The following is a 19,185-nucleotide window of genomic DNA, read 5'->3' as shown; positions in this document are numbered from 1 at the left end:
GGGAGTAAAACTGCTACTGGGCAGTATCCTACCTTCACCAAGAAAGATGCTGCGATCCAGACAAAAGACAACTGACTAATTATTGGCTTAACTACTGGGGTCACTTTAGGGAGGTCCAATATATATATATATTAATTTAGGATGAGATGGTTGACAACCTCGCTTGCTTCACTAGGGCTGGTCTGCTTCTCTCTCTGTCCTTGTGGCTTATGAATTTTGACTAAGGCTTTTTCTTCCACCACAGTGCCTTTTTTAGGCAAGGACAATCTCCTCAAATGACCTACTAGCCAACCATAATCAAAATCATATACAAACAGCACTATTCAATCCCAGAAGCCTACAAATATTTACATACCTTATAAGCATTCATAACCCTTGAAAACACTGACATATCCATAGTTACTGATACACTGTTTCAGAACAGTGAAAGCACCCCAAATAGCATGGTTTTAATGCCTCTATTCCTTCTGGCCCAGTGCTAAATTGGATATTGTGGCTGGTGGGTCGTATCTGTGTTACTGAATAACCATTTCAACTCCAGACTCATAAAACAGGACTATGACTAGAACTCATATACATTCTTCTTACAATAAACAAAGCCCAGTACCACAAAGCAACCAACTACTGTACTCCCTCAGTGATACCAACAGACCATGAAGCATATCTTAAACTGACATCAGTCACCAAAGAACCAAATACTATTCTCTTGGGTGGCTAACCCTCCAGTAAACGAGGAACTTACACCACCAGAAAGACGTATATGCAGAGATCCGTGGATTTCATTAATGTCAAATCCACACACCAGCTAGTCTAAATTCCAGTGAGGAACTAAAAAATATTAGATTTGCTTCTCACAAATATAACCCCCACCACCACGTGCTCAGCACATTTGCTAAATCACTGGTCATATCGGGCCATTATGCAGTCAGTGCAGAGGCTTAAGGCTGTGTGCTGCCGTTCTCACTGTACAGCATTCTATTTCCTAAGTCTTCACTTGCTTACTGTGGGACCTTAAGAAGCCAGTTAACCAGAAAGTGCTTGACTGCAACCCCTAGACAACTAGCCTAGTAACTACCTAGGAAAACCCATCTCCCATGCAGTAATATTTACTCTAATTGTCAGACCTGAGTCATCTCCAAATCCCTCCATATTCAGAGACTCCTCCAAGACAAATGTAGTTCAACTAAATGCTGGCCTGATGAACTTCAAACACATTTCTCACATGGATGGCCCTGCTTCACACAATGCAACTTTCATGGACATATTCTACTCCCATCTCTAAGTTAGTATTGAGGCCTCAGTCTCTATGAGGTATAAATACAGAGTCAACTTTAAGAACAAAGCCATCTGGTAGAACCCCAGTCTCAACAAACTATATAATCGTCTTCTTCTTTCGGCTTTTCCCAGTTAAATTCCTAGCACATTAAAGCAAAAGAAACTACTCCAAGAAGAAGTATGACTTGCAAATCACCACTCATGCTAAGGATAACCATAAAGTCTTCTTCGGCTAGGTCAAGAACCTAAGAAAAAACAGCGATGAGTGATGCTCTGAGTTAATACGAAATAACATCACAAACTCAAGCTCTGAGGATATTGCAATATATTAACATGCAAATTCAGCTCAATCTTTATCCCTCCCTCAATTTAATCACAGTATATTACCATGTCTATGCCATCCCCTCATATCACCTCCAATCAAACCCTAAGTGCTCTCTCTCTCTCCAGTGCTAAACCCCCTAGCGGCATGGGCCCTAACAATGTGCCAGATTGTCTTCTTGTCAGCATCAACACTGCCTGGCTAGCTCCTTATTCTATCTACTCAGTCTCAGTGTCTCCAATGGATTTATGCCAAAAGTATGGAGAACTGCACTAGTCATCCCAATCCACAAAAGGGACCCATGACTGACCCGGGCAAGTAGAGAACTATTAGTATCATGAACTTTATCTGTAAGGCTATGGAATGCACCATTATAAACCCCATAAACAAGTACATATGCAGTATTTAAACCCTGGACTCTAAACAATTTGGGTTTGTTAAACGCAGATCCTGCCACTTAAACTTCATGACCCTTTTTTATCAAGTCACTAAGGCATTAGGGTCAGATAAATCAGTTCACAAGGCATACCTGGACATGACCAAGGACTTTGATACAGTTCCATACTCAGCCATCCTGGATAAGTTATATATTTAAATGTAAATCCCTACGTTACTAACCTGTACAGCAAACTGCCTCAGTGACAGGACCCGGTCTGTAAGTGTTGCAGGCATACTCTCAATTAAAACAGTAGCTACCAGCAGTGTCATTTAGGAATAGTTCCAGGGACCACTGCTCTTTGGTATCTACTTCTCTGATATTAGACAAGAAAGGCCTGTGGCTGATGAAGTTTGCCAATGACTGGAAACTTGGAGCAGTCATAAATACCTCAGATGACCTATCTATTCCCCACGAGGGGCCAGCACATGCTAACAAGTGGTACTGAACCACAGCCTCAAACTAGGCCACAATGTTTCCTCACCAAAAAAAAAAATATATCAACAGCCCGTCCTCCTTGAGTTACCTCTGACCTCCATAAAGCACTCTCACTCTTTCCCATTTCCTACAGACTGCTAAGAGAATATCTTTTCTTTGTCTACAGAGCCTTGAAATATCTGGTAATCTCCTACACATCTACAAAACTAAACTATTATCCCAAATACCTACTCAAGAGGCATAAACAGATGCAACAACATAAATAAAACCTGTTGATAGGATAGATATTACTCATAGAGAATACTTCTTTTACAGAACAGACTCCCTTAGAGGTAAAGCAGAGCAGCTCTATGACCCTTTTTATGTGTAATTTGGATGACTGAATGAGCAATCTTAAGTACACCACCAGTCTGGCCCCTCTAGCCCTTAAAGAAAGGGGATGAAACTAAGTTATGGTCTGGTATTAAATTCATGCCTTGGTAAATTGGTGGGATTACTGGCTGGGCTACAAATGGCCCCACAAATCAATCTATGGACACATTCTCACAGTACTTGTGGCATATCCCTTTTAAGACCTTGTGCAGCATGATGGACTAGTACTGAGAAGTCTTTCCACAGCTCCAATCTCTAGGGTTCAATCCTACCTTCAGTTCACTGTCTGGATATATTCTCCCCATATGTCTGCATATTTTTCCAAGTATTGGTTATACTGCTGAGAAACATAAGGATGTCTGGGACTGAAGCAGAAAAAGGGTTAATATTCCTCTGTAAAGCCAAAATAGAAAATCTCTTCCATTTACTATGATATACTTTCTTGATGGAGGACTTCTGAGAAGCAAGAATAATTTCCCGAACTGGAAAAGCTAGCCTGGACTTTTGCAAAATTACTCAAGTGGACAAACCAAGCAGTCAGTTTGAGGGACTGAAAATTGCGAATCTGGCATGCCAATGGATGGGAAATCAGATCCTGCCTGGGATCCAGTATCCATGGAGGATATTTCCTGTGAGATCTCAGGAAGGGGAACCATACATGAAGAGGCCAGTAAGGGGCAAAGAGGATAAGATTGGTCTTCAAACTGCTGGCTTTCTGTAGACGTTTGGGTATCAGGGGAATCGGGAGATAAGCACAGAGGAGACCTGGGGGCCAATCATGGATCACAGCACCCCTGGGTGACTCCCCCAAGAGAGGGATCAGAGCGAAGTACTTCCTGCATTTGCTGTTTAGGGAAGAGGCAAAAAGGTCGCAGCATGGCTTGCCCCAACGGCTGAATACTTGAGTCGCTACTGATTGGTTCAGGGACACTCGTGGATTTAAGACTGATCTGCTCAGTCTGTCCGCCAAAATGTTGGACTCCCCTGGGATGTGCGTTACAATGAGAAAGCGATTTGAAGAAATCACCCATTTCCAAATCCTCATAGCCTCCCTGCACAACGGGTATGAACAGGTTGCGCCCTGCTTGTTGAGGTACCAAACCACTGACATAGTGTCTGTAAGAATTCCATCTGTCCCCAGAGGAATGTAGTCCTGAAAGGCTTGCAACGTGAGAAGGAAAGGACTGCCCTCATCTCCAGTACATTTATGTGCAATTTGGTCTCTGTTGTGGACCACTTGCCTTGGACCATCTTTCCTTGGAAATGCCCGCCCACCCCAACAAGTAGGCGTCCGTGGTCACTGTGGCTATAGGTGGGGGAAGAATGAAGGGGCTGCTGAGATGGAGATCATCCATAAGGATTCACACTTGCAGATGGTACCTGCAATTTGGAGTTAGCCTGATTCGAGTTGACAACTGATGGAACCAAATAGACCACTGGACCACTAGGGTCCATTGGAGAACTCACATGAAGAACCTGGCTAGGGGGACCAGAAGAATGGCAACTGACATGGACCCTACGACTATGAGGACCAGTTGAGTTGGAAGTGTCGGGGTGTCTAGTAAGAGTTGAACCTGCTGTCTCAAGGATCTTTTTCTCTGGGGAGGTAGGGCTGCTACCTGTGTAATTGTGTTTACAAGCGTTACTATGAATTCAATGTCTTGTACAGAAGTCATTTTGGATTTTTCCATGTTCACTGTAATTCCCAGGCAACTGAACAATTGCAACATAACTTGAAAAGCCTGAAGTAGTTGATACCTTGCAGGTGCTGTTAGGAGCCAATCATTGACGTATGTAAATACCTGGAATCCTTGCAGATGGAGGTGAGCTGCAACCACTGCCATGCATTTGGTGAACACCCGCGGGTGGGGGCAGTGGTGAGACCAAAGGGCAGTGCTCTGAGTTAGTAATGACTGGCCCAGATATCTCCTGGAGTTCCTATTTTGATATGATAGTACAGATCCTGGAGATCTACAGAGCACATCCAGTCATCCTTATGCAGAAGCAACAGAATGGACTGTACCATAACCATGCAGAACTTCAACTTCTTTACAAACAAATACAAACTGCTCAGATCAAAGATCGGTTGAAGATCCCCTGTTTTCTTTGGCACCAAAAAGAAGCATAAGTTCCACATCCTAGTTGTTCGGTTGGAACCTACTGGATGACTCTTTTTTTCTAGAAGTTTTTGAACCTCTTGAAAGGCACTCTCCCCTCTGACTGGGTGGCACATCAGGGAGATATTTCTCAGAATTGGGAGGAGGAAAGGAAAAGAGAATACAGTAACCTCTGGAAATTATATTTAACACCCAAGTGTCGTTTGTCATGTTTGCCCAGGCTTCTGGGTGTAACGAAAGTCTACCCCTGACTGCTTCCAGAGTAGAACAGCTGGGCAGCAGCTCAGGAGCACTGAAAGAGCCTGTCAGAGAAAAGTTCTCCGAAGCCCTGACTTTGTGGAATCCCTCTCCCTCTGGGACGGCATCTACCATTAAATCTTCTCCCTCTGCCTCTAGAAGAGGATTCATCTTGCAAATCGGGAAAAGACCCTTGGGATTTATGGAGCCACATCTTCTTCCCACTCTGTTGGTTCCTGGAGAAGGTCCTTTGGGGGGGGGGCTTAAACTCTACAGCAGATAGAGTCTTACCTTCCTGTCTACTGCGGGTAAGTGTTTCTTTTACTGATGGACCAAACAAGGAGGAGCCTTCAAAGGGGGTGTTAATGAAAAATACCTTAAAGGGGTCTGAAACCCCTCACAGCCTCATCCAGGCATACCTCCTGAGGGCTATGCCTGAACCAGCCACTTGTGAGGTTCCATCCGCAGGATGGAAAATTAACCTAATCAAGGAAGCAGCGATTGAGGACGCAGTCGTCAGTTGGGGAAAAACCTTCTTGAGGTCCACCTCTGTCAGTGACTGCATCAGAGAGGTAGATATTTCCTCAATCAGATATCTCTGAAGGCGCGTAAAGTGTGCCAAGTAATTCAGTGCTTTCAGCGTAAAGGTGGCTGATGCATACATGCGCTTCCCATGCCTGTCCAAAGCCCAAGACTCCTTGTTCAGGGGATGAACAGTGGAGCTCTACTCAGCTAGCTCCTTCTTTATTGCTGCTGACACCACAATGGCATAAACTGGGACATCTTCACTCCAAAAAGGGCTGTCACTGGGGGGTACTAAGGTATCTGTCCGCACATTTCAGGATGGGCTCAATGGTATCAAGCTTCTTCCAAGCCCGGGAGGGGATAAGTTAAATGAGCTAGTCCGGTGTGGGGGGGTCACCCAGGACATAGATGGGCCTGTCCCGAATGCCTCCAGGTACACTGACTCCTCCAAGGAAAGGGGTTGTAAACACCAGACATCATTTTGTTTCAGAATTTCTAAGATAACCCCGAAGGAAATATCTTCAGGTGGAGATCAGGAGGACCCTTCCCCTCATCAAAATTAGTGCTTTCGATCAAACACTCCAAAGGGGAGTCTAGGTGCTTCCTCTTGCACAGACGCCTCCAAGGGATATCCTCTGCAGGGTACTCGGGACAGGACTCAGAAGACAAGGGGACCTCTTGCTGAGCGGTAGGTCAGAGGCTCTCCAGGTGGGCTGGCCAAGGACCGGATGAATGGGAGCAAAGCCCTGATATGCAGGGGGTTGGGTAGGGCTTGACAGAAGAAGGACCGCCTCTCGCAGTGTAGAGAATACCCTCTCTGCCATCTAGAAGGCAGACAATGCTGGGAGAACACCCTCCCACCGCCAGAGCCGAAGCTGCAAAGGGAAAGAAGGATGAGCTCACCCCAGATCCGATACCTCCAGAAGTCAGTGGCCTGAAACTGTCAAAGGCCAAAGCTCACAGGAGAAGGGACAGTTCTGAAAAGGTCGGAGTCGACACTAGCCCACAGGAACAGGCGCTGACTTCTCGGGTATGGGACATGCTACATTCCGAAGGTATTGGAGCCAAGCTGGTCTGGGGATCTGTCAGAATGGAAGAAAGACATATTCCACACTCCGACGACAGTCCACTCGGGAGTGTTAGGCCCTGCAACTCTGAAGCCAAAGATCAGATCAGAAGAGGAGGCTGCAGTATCAGGGCTGGTATTCTCACAGATCCACCAAGGATCGGAGAAGGCAAGATCCCCAGCTGGATTATGGGCTTTGAGAAAATTCCTTAACATTCCATCCATATCAGAGTGTGACAGCCGAGAGGATCTACAGGAAACCGAGGAATGGGTAGATCTGACTGGTGACAGACTAGGCCGGATGGTCGGGACAGGGGAGGGAGACTTACTCTGATGCAGAGTATGGCTCCAGGGCTTCCAATCCAGGTGTGCTTGACCCAAATGAGTCTGATCCAGGGATAAAGAGCTGTGTATCCGAACTATCTCCATAGGATCCAACTGACTGCTTGGACCTGAAGGATAAGGGTCCAACAGACAAAGGCAGGCCTGGGGCCTTGAAGCCAGACAGAAGCAGAAACAGGGATCTGAAGATGATGGATTTGACAGCTTCCTGCATTTCTCAGGAGCAGAAGCTGTGGTCCCAGGGATAGCTGAGGGAACACGCTTTCTTTGGGACAGGAGTTTGGGTTCCAGAGGTTGGGAGAAGACCTCTCAAGGTCAGCTTGTTTCACTGATCAGCAAGGGCATGGTAACTGAAGCCCGAACACATATTGCATGGCATCTCCAAGTGCCCTGGTCCCGGACACTACACACACCTTTTGTGGGCATCTGATTGGATAATCTTATGCCCACAAGAAGCACACCTCTTAAAACCTGAGGGTATGTCTGAACCCACCGGCTTGTCAGACATGCCGAATAGAAATACAGCACACAAGCACACCACAACTTACACACACACACTAACAACATGTCTAAATTAGGAATGCAGTATCCGTTCCCCTTTATTCTGTGGATTGGGAAAGAAGGTTGGCAAATAAATAGACTGATTAAGAGCCACACTGGATTCCACCTTGGGCATGAAGTATGGATTGGTTCTGAGGGACACCCTGTCCGCATGAAAGATGATGAAAGGCTCCACTGCCATAAGGGCCTGTAATTCAGATACCCTTCTAGCTGAAGTGACTGCTAAAAGGAAAGCTGTTTTCCAAGAAAGAAATTTTAAGTCTGCAGTAGCAGCTGGCACGAAAGGAGGTAGAGTGAGTTTCTCCAAGACAAAGTTAAGGTCCCAGGCTGGAGTTGGAGCTCTCCTTGGTGATCTCAAAATTTTGGCCCCTCTGAGGAATTGCTTGAGCAGAGGATGAGAGAAGAGGGGAGGTTCTGTGTTACAATGAGCTGAAATGACCGAGGCGTGGATTTTAATGGAGGAAAAAGACAGGCCCTTGTGAAGCATCTCAGTTAAGTATTGTAAAATCTGAGGTAAATTGGGCACAGCTGTGCTCATCCCTAGAGATTGGTTCCAGGCACAGAATCTTTTCCATTTTTCAGCATAAGATTTTCCAGTACTAGGCCTCCATGCCTCTAAAATTATATCCATCACAGGTTTGCTGAGGGATGGTAAAGGAGAGATTAAATAATTAGCCAGGCTGCAAGGTTCAGTGTTAGAAGCTGAGAGTGCAGAATCTGGTTCTCCTGCTGAGACAGCAGAGAAGGAGTCTGAGGCAGGTGCCATGGAGATAACCATGACACACGGCGCAGGAGGGGGTACCAGTGTTGGCGCGGCCAGTCTGGAGCAATCAAAATCATCCTTGGTTTGTCCTGTTTGATTTTTAGTAGTACTTTGGAGAGCAGAGGCAGAGGGGGAAAGGCACAGACTGATAGGTTTTTCCAGCGGTAGGACAGAGCATCCACTTTCCAGGCTTGTTTGTGGGGAGTCCTTGTGCAAAATTTGTCAAACTGGTAGTTCTGGGGAGAGGCAAACAGGTCTATATCTGGGCTCCCCCATTTGCTTGTCAACATGTTGAAAATCCTTGGTTCTAGTTTCCACTCGTGTGGGTCCATGAGGTTTCTGCTTAGTCCGTCTGCCAGTGTATTTAAATTTCCTGGCAGGAATTGAGCCTGTAGATGCACTTGGTAGCTCAAGGCTGTGTTCCACAATGCCATGGCTAGTCTGCAGGGGGGGGTAAGAATGTGTACCCCCCTGCTTGTTTATGTACCACATAACAGTGGTGTTGTCCATCTTTACCACTAGTTGTCCTGGAAGAATGTGGTCCTTGAAGGCTGTCAGAGCATTCTGTACAGCTAACATTTCTTTTTGATTGATATGCAGGTGCATTTGACTTGGGTTCTATTTGCACTGAATGACCTTCTCTGCCAGGTGAGCCCCCCATGCATAGTCTGATGCGTCTGATGTTAGTGTTTGGGCGGCAGGGGGTGGTGTGAAAGGTAGTCCCTTGTTTTGGTGGCAGGCCTCTGCCCACCAAGGAACTCTAGGAGTAGGCAAGGTATGATAGGAATCATTGTTTCTAGGTCTTGAGAATGTTCACACCATAGGCTTTTTCGATACCACTGTAGTTTCCTCATATGCAGACTTGCATATGGAATTAGAAGAATGCAGGAGGCCATGAACCCCAAGGCTTGCAGTACTTGTCTTGCAGACAGCAGGGCTTTTGTGGCCACTTGTTTGAAGTAGGTTGTCAAATGAATTTGTTTCTCTGGCGTGAGGTAAGCCATATGGGAAGTTGTATTCAAGCTTGCTCCCAGGAATATAATTTGTTGACAGGGTAACAGGTGTGATTTCTTTTCATTTATAGTGTACCCCAGACAAGTTAGAACCCTTTGTAAAAAGGCCAGATGATTCAAAAGTATGTCCTGGCTTTCTGCCTGAATTAGACAATTGTCCAGGTATGGGTATATCTGAATATTTCTTTGCCTGCAAAATGCAATAACTGGAGCTAGGCACTTTGTGAATACCCTGGGCGCAGTAGATAAGCCAAAAGGCAGTGCAGAGAACTGATAGTGCATGTAGCCTGCTTTGAAGTATAGGTATCTTCTGCAAGATTCCCTGATTGGGATGTGCAGGTATGCTTCTTTTAAATCTAGTGTTGTCAACCAGGCATCTTTGCCTAGCATAGGAAGTAATTGGTGAACAGTCAGGATCTTGAATTTTGGAATCAACAGGTCCAGGATAGGACGCCATGAATTGTCTTTTCTGGGTACCAGGAAAAGTCTAGAGTAGAAACCTTGTCCCTTTTCCTCTTCTGGTACCAGCTGAATAGCCCCCATGCTTAAGAGAGAAAGTACTTGTTTTTGGGCCTCTGCCCACTGATTTGGGGGTAGGTCCGGCCACCCGCTTGGTGTTGGCAACGTGTGGAAGTGAAATCTGTATCCCTGGGACACTATATTTAAAACCCATTTGTCCTGGGTAATGAGTTCCCAATTCTTTGCATGAAGAGCAATCCTTCCCCCCAAAGGGGCAGTCAGTTGATAAGTGCTTGGAAATTTTAAAAGGAAGTCATTGAGACAGTTTACCATGGGGGGGGGGGGTCTTATTCCCAGATTTGGAAGTGGAGGCCCCCCACTGCTTAGTTCTGGTGTCCCCTGGGACTGAAACCTGTCTGGAAAGGACCAATTCTTAAAGGGCCAGTGCCTACTAAATCTAGGAGGCTGAACCTGTAAAAAATATTTAACAGTTTACATAGATTTAGCTTTATCTTCCATCTTTTTAAGAACTTCCTCAGCCTTGCTGCCAAACAGGCGGTACTGATTTAAAGGAGCATCCAACAATTTAGCTTTAACATGATCAGGCAAAGATTGCACCTTAAGCCAAGCATGCCTTCTGAGCACAAACCCAGTAACAGCAGCCCTGCAAGAGGCCTCTAATGAATCAAATCCACATTGCAAAGTATGTTTAACAACTTGTTCAGCAAAATGCATTAAATCTTGTAATTCTTTATTTTCCACACAGTCAGAAATCAACATCATTTTCTGTTTAAGCAGTCCAATAACATGTTGCTGATACTTTAACACATGAAACTGGAAGTTTAAAGCCCCAATGGCCAAGGATGCAGAAGTGTAAACCTTCTTACCCAATCTATCCAGCGCCCATCAGAAGGGATAAGATTTTTAGCAGTAGAAGCCTTAATGCCCTTGGGAACCTGTGAAATAGTCTCTGGATCTGCAATAGGATTTTTAAAAAGGAACTTGTGAGAGGCAGGGACCCTGTAGTATCTGTCAGGTTTTCTGGGAGCAGGAGGCAGGGAATCAGGGGCCAAACTAGATTCCGAAAAAGCATCATCAACAATGTCTAGTACAGGAGGAATAGCTAAAAGCCTATGCTGAGGTAGGAGAAAGAAATCCCTAAGCCTCTTTTTTGAATCAGAAAAATCATGGCTTTCCCAGTGGAAATGCTCCCTTAGAGTATGTAAGGTTTCCCCAAAAGAAAAATCCTCAGGAGGGGAAGCAGAGGGAATGGAGTCCTCTGCACCAGAATCTTCATGAGTAGATAAGGGCAAATCCAAATAATCAGAAGAATCAGAAAGAATCAGAAAGAAAAGAATCCTGATCAGGAGATTCATAATCAACTTCAGGTGGGGGGGTTGGCTATCCCTGATTAGAGTTATTAGATCTTCAGCCATTCTTATCATTTGTTTTTAGGCATAGAGGCCTGAGCACGTGGCCTGGGCGTCGTTTTTTTAGGCATGGTTCAAGATTTAGGCCTAAGTAAAGGAGGAGGCGTTGGTTTAATATGCAAGTCCGTAGGCCTGAATACACCCTCAGAAGCCGGTGCCTGCACAGTGGTTCTGGACCCATCCAAGGTAGAGACTTCCACAGGTTCCATAGTTGAAGCATCTCGCGGCATGCCGGACTCCGAATGGATCTCAGTAGAGGCCTGCGAATCAGAACTAGCGGGTATCAGGGGCTGCGAAAGCACCTCACTGAGTACCGGCAAACTGGTGACTGGCTTAGGAGAAGCGTCGTCGGCAGTTTTGGACCTCGGCGGCCTCTCTCTGTCTTTATCTTTGCATTTTTTTTTTTTCGGAATCCCAGTAGTCGGATGGCTAACCGATGACATTTCTGGATAATTAAACCAAGAACCAAAATATTTAGAGGCGAAAATATACCGATGACGGATAGTGCACTGATTAAATAAAGCACAAAACCAACAGCAAGGTACGTCGTGGTCAGGGTCTAGGCAAGGAATACAGTACGAATGAAAATCTTTATGAGGTATTTGCTTTCCACAAGTAATGCAATTATCAACTTTTACTGACATCGGTAAGGCGCAAGAAAAAGTTTCCCCAATGGGCTACTTAGCTTTAGTTGAAGATTTCGGTTCTGAAACTCAAAAATGAAAATTTCAGGAGTCGGCCGATCGGCATTTGCGAACTGCTTCTGATTCGGGCACCGCACGGCAAGAAAGAATGATGTAATGGCGTCGGCTGCATGTTTTATACCCCTGACAACCTGACGTCATGGAAGAAGGGACAGCAACCAACGCAGGACCCAAGACTTTGTTAATCAGGCCGACTGAGGGCTACCTGCAAGCAGATAACCCAAAGTGGGAGGGATGGCATAATGGTTAAGGTGTTTACCTTACAGACACAAGGTACAGGGTTGGATTCTCAGATGGGGTAAATGGCTAGGCTTAAAATAGCCCACAAGGGCACTTAGCCTAGTACTAATCTATGAAACTATGAACCTACGTAATGACTGCAACAGTGAAACACGAAGAACATCAGAAGATAGCTACCTAAGAAGGGAGGGGAGATTACCACTAACAGCTACAGAAAACTTAAAACCTAGCTAGGAGTGAGAAATATACTATTAATAAAGCAGAAATAAATGGAAAAGTCACTTATCTAAATGGAGGCTTGGAATAGCATCTGTGCTGGAAGATAGAAAAAGTACAGTTTTGTACCTACCATAAATGTAGATGTTCGAGGATCCACATTGCTGCAGTCCTTACTATTGGGTAGTCCGCTGTCCAGTCGGCCCGAATACCAGAGTATAAGGCTGACGTCGGTCAGGGCGCATTAGACTGACGTCAGTACGTCAGGGTACTAATGCGCATGACCGACGTCATATCCTCAGTCTTTTCTTGCCCCAGATGTCAGAAGACCCTAAAAAGACAAGGCCCAAAATACCTGCACCAAACATATGTACAATATATACAACAAGATATATACAAAAATATCAGCATATAACCACACCTACACAACCACCCCTAAACACAGAGGGGAAGGAGGGAGGGTAAATTGGACTGCAGCAATGTGGATCCTCGAACATCTACATTTATGGTAGGTACAAAACTGTACTATGTTCTTCGCTCCACATTGCTGCAGTCCTTACTATTGGGTAGAATCCCAAAGCAGAGGTAAGGGAGGCTGGCAAATCATAAAGAAGTAGGAGCTGACAACATGCCTTGCAAAACAGCTGTGGCAAAACCAGCCCTAGACTTAGAGTAGATAGGAAGGTGATAATGCTTAGAGAAAGTATGAACTGAACTCCAAGTAGCTGCCTCCAAAATATCCTTAGTTGCCACCCCCCTTAGAAATGCTGTTGAAGTGGCAGTAGCCCTAGTGGAATGAGGCCTAATCCCAGCTGGAATCTCCTTGCCATGATGGGAATAACAAAATGCAATGCAAAACCCAATCCACCTAGAAATAGTTTGTTTTGACACAGGCTTGCCCTGAACTCAAAGCAAAAGAAACAAACAACTGCTGAGACTGCCTAAAATCCTTAGTCCTGCTTAAATAATAACGCAATTGCCTGTGTACATCTAAAGTGTGCAAAATCTTTTCCCTTTATTTTGGGGGTCTGCATAAAAGTAGGCAAATGAATAGTTTGGTTTAAAGCCACACTAGAAACCACCTTAGGCATAAAGGAAGGATTAGTACGTAATGATACCCTATCCTTATGGAAAATCAAAAAGGGCTCTACTGCCATAAGGGCCTGCAACTCAGACACCCTTCTTGCAGAAGTAATAGCCAACAGAAAAGCAGTCTTCCATGACAAGTATTTCAATTCAGCAGTAGCCGCAGGCTCAAAAGGTTGTAGAGTAAGTTTTTCCAACACAAAATTGAGATCCCAAGCAGGAGTAGGAGCTCTACGGGGGTCTTATATTCTTTGCCCCTCTAAGAAACTGCTTGAACAAAGGATGCGAAAACAATGGTGGGTCACAATCATAGTGAGCTGAAATTGCTGCAGCATGAATCTTAATGGAAGAGAAGGACAAACCTTTGTCCAATAACTCAGTAAGATATTGAAGAGCCACACTCAAATTAGGCTCAGAAATCTCCAAATTCTTTGCTGTACTCCAAAATAAAAATCTCTTCCATTTTTCTGCGTACACTTTCCTTGTACTAGGTCTTCTAGCTTCCATAATCACATTTAAAACTTGTTGAGGAAGTTGAGACCTGCTGTGTTTCAACACAGAATATGCCAGGCTGTTAGATGAAGAGAGTGAAGCTTGACATTGAGCAGATGACCGTCCTTCTGAGATAACAGATGAGGAATCAAAGGCAAAGGCCATGGAGGCTTCCTTACCAGACTCCTTAGTAGTGGGTACCAGTGTTGCCGAGGCCAATCTGGAGCTATCAAAATCATCCTTGGCTTGTCTTGTCTGACTTTTAATAGCACCTTTGGAAGAAGAGGCAGAGGTGGAAAGGCATACACATGAAGGTTTTTCCAACTGAAAGACAGAGCATCCACTTTCCAAGCTGTGTGATGAAACCCCTTTGTGCAAAACTTTGGCAGCTGGTGGTTTAGTGGAGAAGCGAACAGATCTATGTCTGGAGTTCCCCATGACACTGTCAATTTCTGAAATACATGAAGATCCAGTTTCCACTCGTGGGGATCCATGATTTGTCTGCTTAACACATCTGCTAAGGAGTTCTGTGCTCGGCAGAAACCTTGCCTGAAGAGTTAGTTGCAAGCTTAGCGCAGTCTCCCATAAAATCATTGCTTGCCTGCATAGAGGATAAGAATGTGTTCCCCTTGCTTGTTGATGTACCACATGACAGTTGTGTTGTCTGTTAGAATCAACACCTGCCCTGGAAGAAGTAACTCCTTGAAAGCCATTAATGCAAACTGGACTGCTAACATCTCCTTCATGTTGATATGTAGATGCTGTAGTCTGGCAGGCCACTTGTCTTGTATCCACTTTCCATTCAGATGAGCTCCCCAAGCAATGTCCGAGGCATCTGTCGTTAAAATCTGACTCGCCTCTGGCCGGGTCACAGAGAGTCCCTTGTTTAGGTGACATTCCTGAGCCCACCACAAAAATTCTTTTTGAAGGCAAGGTATTATTTGAATGACAGTGTCCAAATCCTGGCAGTGCTGTGTCCATACATTTTGAGATACCATTGCAGCTTCCTCATATGCAGTTTGGCATTGGGAAGCACCAGAATACAAGATGCCATGAACCCTAATGCTTGAAGGACTGTCCTTGCAGTCAGCACGGACTGATGAGATAGTTGATGGAAGTAAAGTGATAGACTCTTTTGTTTGTCCGGGGTTAAAAGGCCATCTGGGCTGCTGTATTCAGTCTCACACCCAGAAAGCACATGTCTTGAGAGGGTACTAGACTGGACTTTATTTCGTTCACAGAATACCCTAGGCATCTTAGCACTGCTATAACATATTCCAGATGCTGTAGAAGGTCTTCCTTTTCTTGAGCCAGAATCAGGCAGTCGTCCAAGTAAGGATAGATTTGAATTCCTTTTAGCCTGAAGTAAGCTATCACTGGAGCCAGAACCTTTGTGAATACTCTGGGCGCAGTAGATAAGCCAAAGGGCAATGCAGAGAACTGATAATGAGAATTTCCAGCTCGAAAACGCAGATACTTCCTGCAACTTAGTCTTATAGGCACATGAAGGTAAGCTTCCTTGAGATCTAAAGTAACCATCCAGTGATCTTTGCCCAGCAGAGGTAAAAGCTGTTGTAACGTCAACATCTTGAACTTGGGAATGTCCAGATAAGTGTTGAGGATAGATAAATCCAAAATTGGTCTCCACGTGTTCCCCTTTTTGGTACTAGGAACAGGCGAGAATAAAACCCTAGGCCCCTTTCTGATACAGGGACTGGCTGAATGGCCCCTATTTGCTTGTGAGCCTCTTTCCTTTGTGGAGGAGGAACGTCTGGCATGCCTTTGAAAGGGGGCAATGTATGGAAATAAAACCTGTAACCGTGGTGAATGATATCCAACACCCATCTGTCTTGAGTAATTAAATCCCAATTTTCCTTGAAAAGAGACAGTCTTCCTCCCAAAGGAGCTGCCAGACGAGAATCTACTGGCAGCTGAAAAGGCAGGTCATTGGGTCTGTTTACGAAAGGACTGACCCCTGCCCTCACCAGAAGTCTGAGCAGGTGAACTCCCTGTTCTAGGCCTAAAAGAACCTTGAGCTCTGCCCCTACCACGTCTAGACCTACCCCTAGACTGGGAATCATAAGCAGGATATGTCCATCCCTTAGTAGGCCAATTTCTACTAAACTTCGGTGGCTGCACCTGCAAAAAATCTTTAACAGTTTGCATAGACTTAGCTTTGTCCTCCATCTTCTTTAAAACTGCTTCTACAGGCGAACCAAACAACACATCCGACTGTAAAGGAGCATCCAAAATCCTTGTCTTAACATGCTCAGCTAAATTCTGATCCCTCAACCAGGCATGCCTGCGAAGAACAGAACTAGTGGCAGCCACCCTCGAGGAGGCCTGTACAGCATCAAAACCACATTGCAAGGAATGCTTACCCACTTGTTCAGACACATGAACTAAATCCAGCAACTCTTTACACTCAATACCTTCCGCCAAAGCATCCACCTTAGATTTCAGTTGTGAAAGGAGATAATTTTGATATTTAAGCATGTGAAACTGACAATTCAATGCCCTCATGGCTAAAGTGGAAGAAGTATACACTTTCTTTCCCCATCTATCCAAAGCCCTTGCCTCTTTATCAGTGGGAACAGGGTTTTTAACCACAGAGGCCTTAACACCTTTAGGTCCCTGAGAAACAGTTTCCGGGTCTGCCCTAGGACTCTTAAAAGATACTTATGAGCTTCAGGCACCCTATAGTACCTATCAGGTTTAACAGGAGCAGGAGGCAAAGAATCAGGGTTCAGGGAAGCCTCTGCAAAACATCTTCCACCACATTCAACACAGGAGGTATAGCTAAGGGCCTATGCTGGGGCAAAACAAGAATTCCCTAAGCCTTTTCCTGGAATCAGAGTAATCCTGGCCTTCCCATTTAAAGTGCTCCCTCATGGAATGCAGAGTCTCTGAAAATGAGAAATCCTCAGGAGGAGAAGCTGTAGGAGTGGAATCATCCACATCAGAATCAGAATAAGGAGGAAACTCCTGCAAATCTTCCGCAGAAGACTCAGAAGCCTCTGAACACTGTTCAAAACTATCAAACTCCGGTTCCACCCTAGGCCTCTTATCAGGAGGGGGCATAGAACCTCTAATCATAGTAATCAAATCTTCTGCCATTTTAAGCATATGTTTCTTAGGCACAGAACCTGAAATGCTAGGAGAAGCCTCCACTGAAGCTGAACTTGGCCTACCTCTCAAAGAAGTTTTGGCAACAGAAGGAGAGGCTCTAACTACCTTGGGAAGAGAGGGAAGAACAGTTACCTGAGAAGCCCCCTCAGCCTGGCCTACCTCCTGAGAAGGCACATCCTGTGACAGTAAAGTCTCTGCCTGAGACTCCAAAGAAACTCCTGGCAAAACCTCCGGCTCCACTGAGCCTTCTAAAGAACCGACGTCCGGGACTGCCGGTTCATCAACCCTAGGCTTCGCTGTTTTGTCCTTGCGCTTCTTGGACGAAGGGGGCGTCGGAGCATCCGACGGCATTTTATAATTGCAACGCTTCCCAAACACTAACCTGGCACAGTCTAACCGTCTCTTAATAGTGCGCTTGTTAAACCTAGCACAAGAGCGGCAACCAACAACGTCGTGCTCAGGCCCTAAACAAGGTATACACAAGGTATGGTAATCCCTATGAGGTATCTGTTTCCCACAAGAAATACAGTTATTCACTTTTTCTGACATCCGGTTAAAAACTGAGGCAAGAAAAAACCAAAATGTTCCCCAACGGGGTACTTAGCCAACTCTGATTCGGTCTGAAACTCCAGCTTCGGAAATATTTCAGAACGCCAACCTGCACTCGCAAAACTGCTTCTGCATCGGACCATGCGGCAAAAAAGACTGAGGATATGACGTCGGTCATGCGCATTAGTACCCTGACGTACTGACGTCAGTCTAATGCGCCCTGACCGACGTCAGCCTTATACTCTGGTATTCGGGCCGACTGGACAGCGGACTACCCAATAGTAAGGACTGCAGCAATGTGGAACGAAGAACATCGAGATCTGAGGGGGATGAAGCGGGGTGAGGCATTATGGGAGAGGGAGTTTGAGACTCGGACTATATGTCTGGAAGAAATGGTCGAGTCGGATCTGAGGCAGATCTGAAGACATATTCGTGATGCATAATGAAATGGACAACATCAGATCAAGATTTTAAAGTTTCTAAAAATATGGTTAAAGAACTTATGCTAGAAATGCACACACTAGCTCCATAACCCTCAGAAAAACTCCCCCCAAAGAATCTTTACTTAGTTGAAAAAAGTAATGATGATTTCCATCATCTCTGGATAACTCCCAAATTCCCCTTTTTCCTTCCAAGTTTCCCCTCCTTCACCATCCTTTAGTATGGAGGTAGCCCTATGTTCTTCACAGTACTAAGGGATCTCTTAGAGGTACACAGAAATCCAGTTACTTGAATTTGAGATTTACGACCGCGATAAATATAACTACAACATTAAGTAGGTCATATGTTATTTGAAAATACGGTGTGTATGATCCTAGTTATTAAATGGAAAAGGTTATTAGCTGCAAACAGCTTACAACAAATGTTTTCATTTTTCAACAGATGCTCCATACGAGTAAAACTACTGTGTGACCATGACCAAGGCCAAATACTTAACGAGCTCTTCAGCCACATTTCTCTTTAACATCTTACTATATGAAGTAAGAAACCATAACCACTGCAGATCACTGCATAGAATTATTAAATTTACAGCACCCAACACTCCACTGCTGGAAAAGACTATTACACGAACCTGTAAGGTCTTTCTTTTCTTTCCTTTACTAGGGCTCAAAGTCTGGAAGAATAAAGTGTCTGTTCACTCATCCAGGGTTCACTAAAAAAAATTAAAAAAATAAGTTATGTACTTACCATAACATTCCATCTGAGTTGTTGCTTTTTTATTTGGTCTTCAATCTGTGAGTTTGGGATCAGACTCTGCCGAATATTACAGCTCTAGGATTCAAAAAAAATCTGAGCTCCTTCCCTACCCTTAATGCCCTGCTCTCCCTTCATCCCTCAGATCGAGTTTTCTGCTCACAAAGCAAGTGTGTAATACTTATATATATAGAACAGTTGTGTAAAATCTTCCATAAC

At 44.9% G+C, this 19,185-nt stretch overlaps 1 protein-coding gene across 1 annotated transcript in view; it reads right to left on the bottom strand.

Moving 5' to 3' along the window:
• The window catches only part of LOC122792349 (aprataxin and PNK-like factor), a 679,332-nt gene that overhangs the window by 187,030 nt on the left and 473,117 nt on the right, over positions 1–19,185 (bottom strand). The gene's annotated exons all lie outside the window — the stretch shown is intronic.

This window comes from Protopterus annectens, chromosome 1.part2 (assembly GCF_019279795.1).
Source record: "Protopterus annectens isolate FY-2018-M chromosome 1.part2, PAN1.0, whole genome shotgun sequence".
NCBI classification, from domain to species: Eukaryota; Metazoa; Chordata; order Ceratodontiformes; family Protopteridae; genus Protopterus; species Protopterus annectens.
The sequence above is the reverse complement of the archived record's forward strand: the minus strand, read 5'-3'. Positions and strand labels throughout refer to the sequence as shown.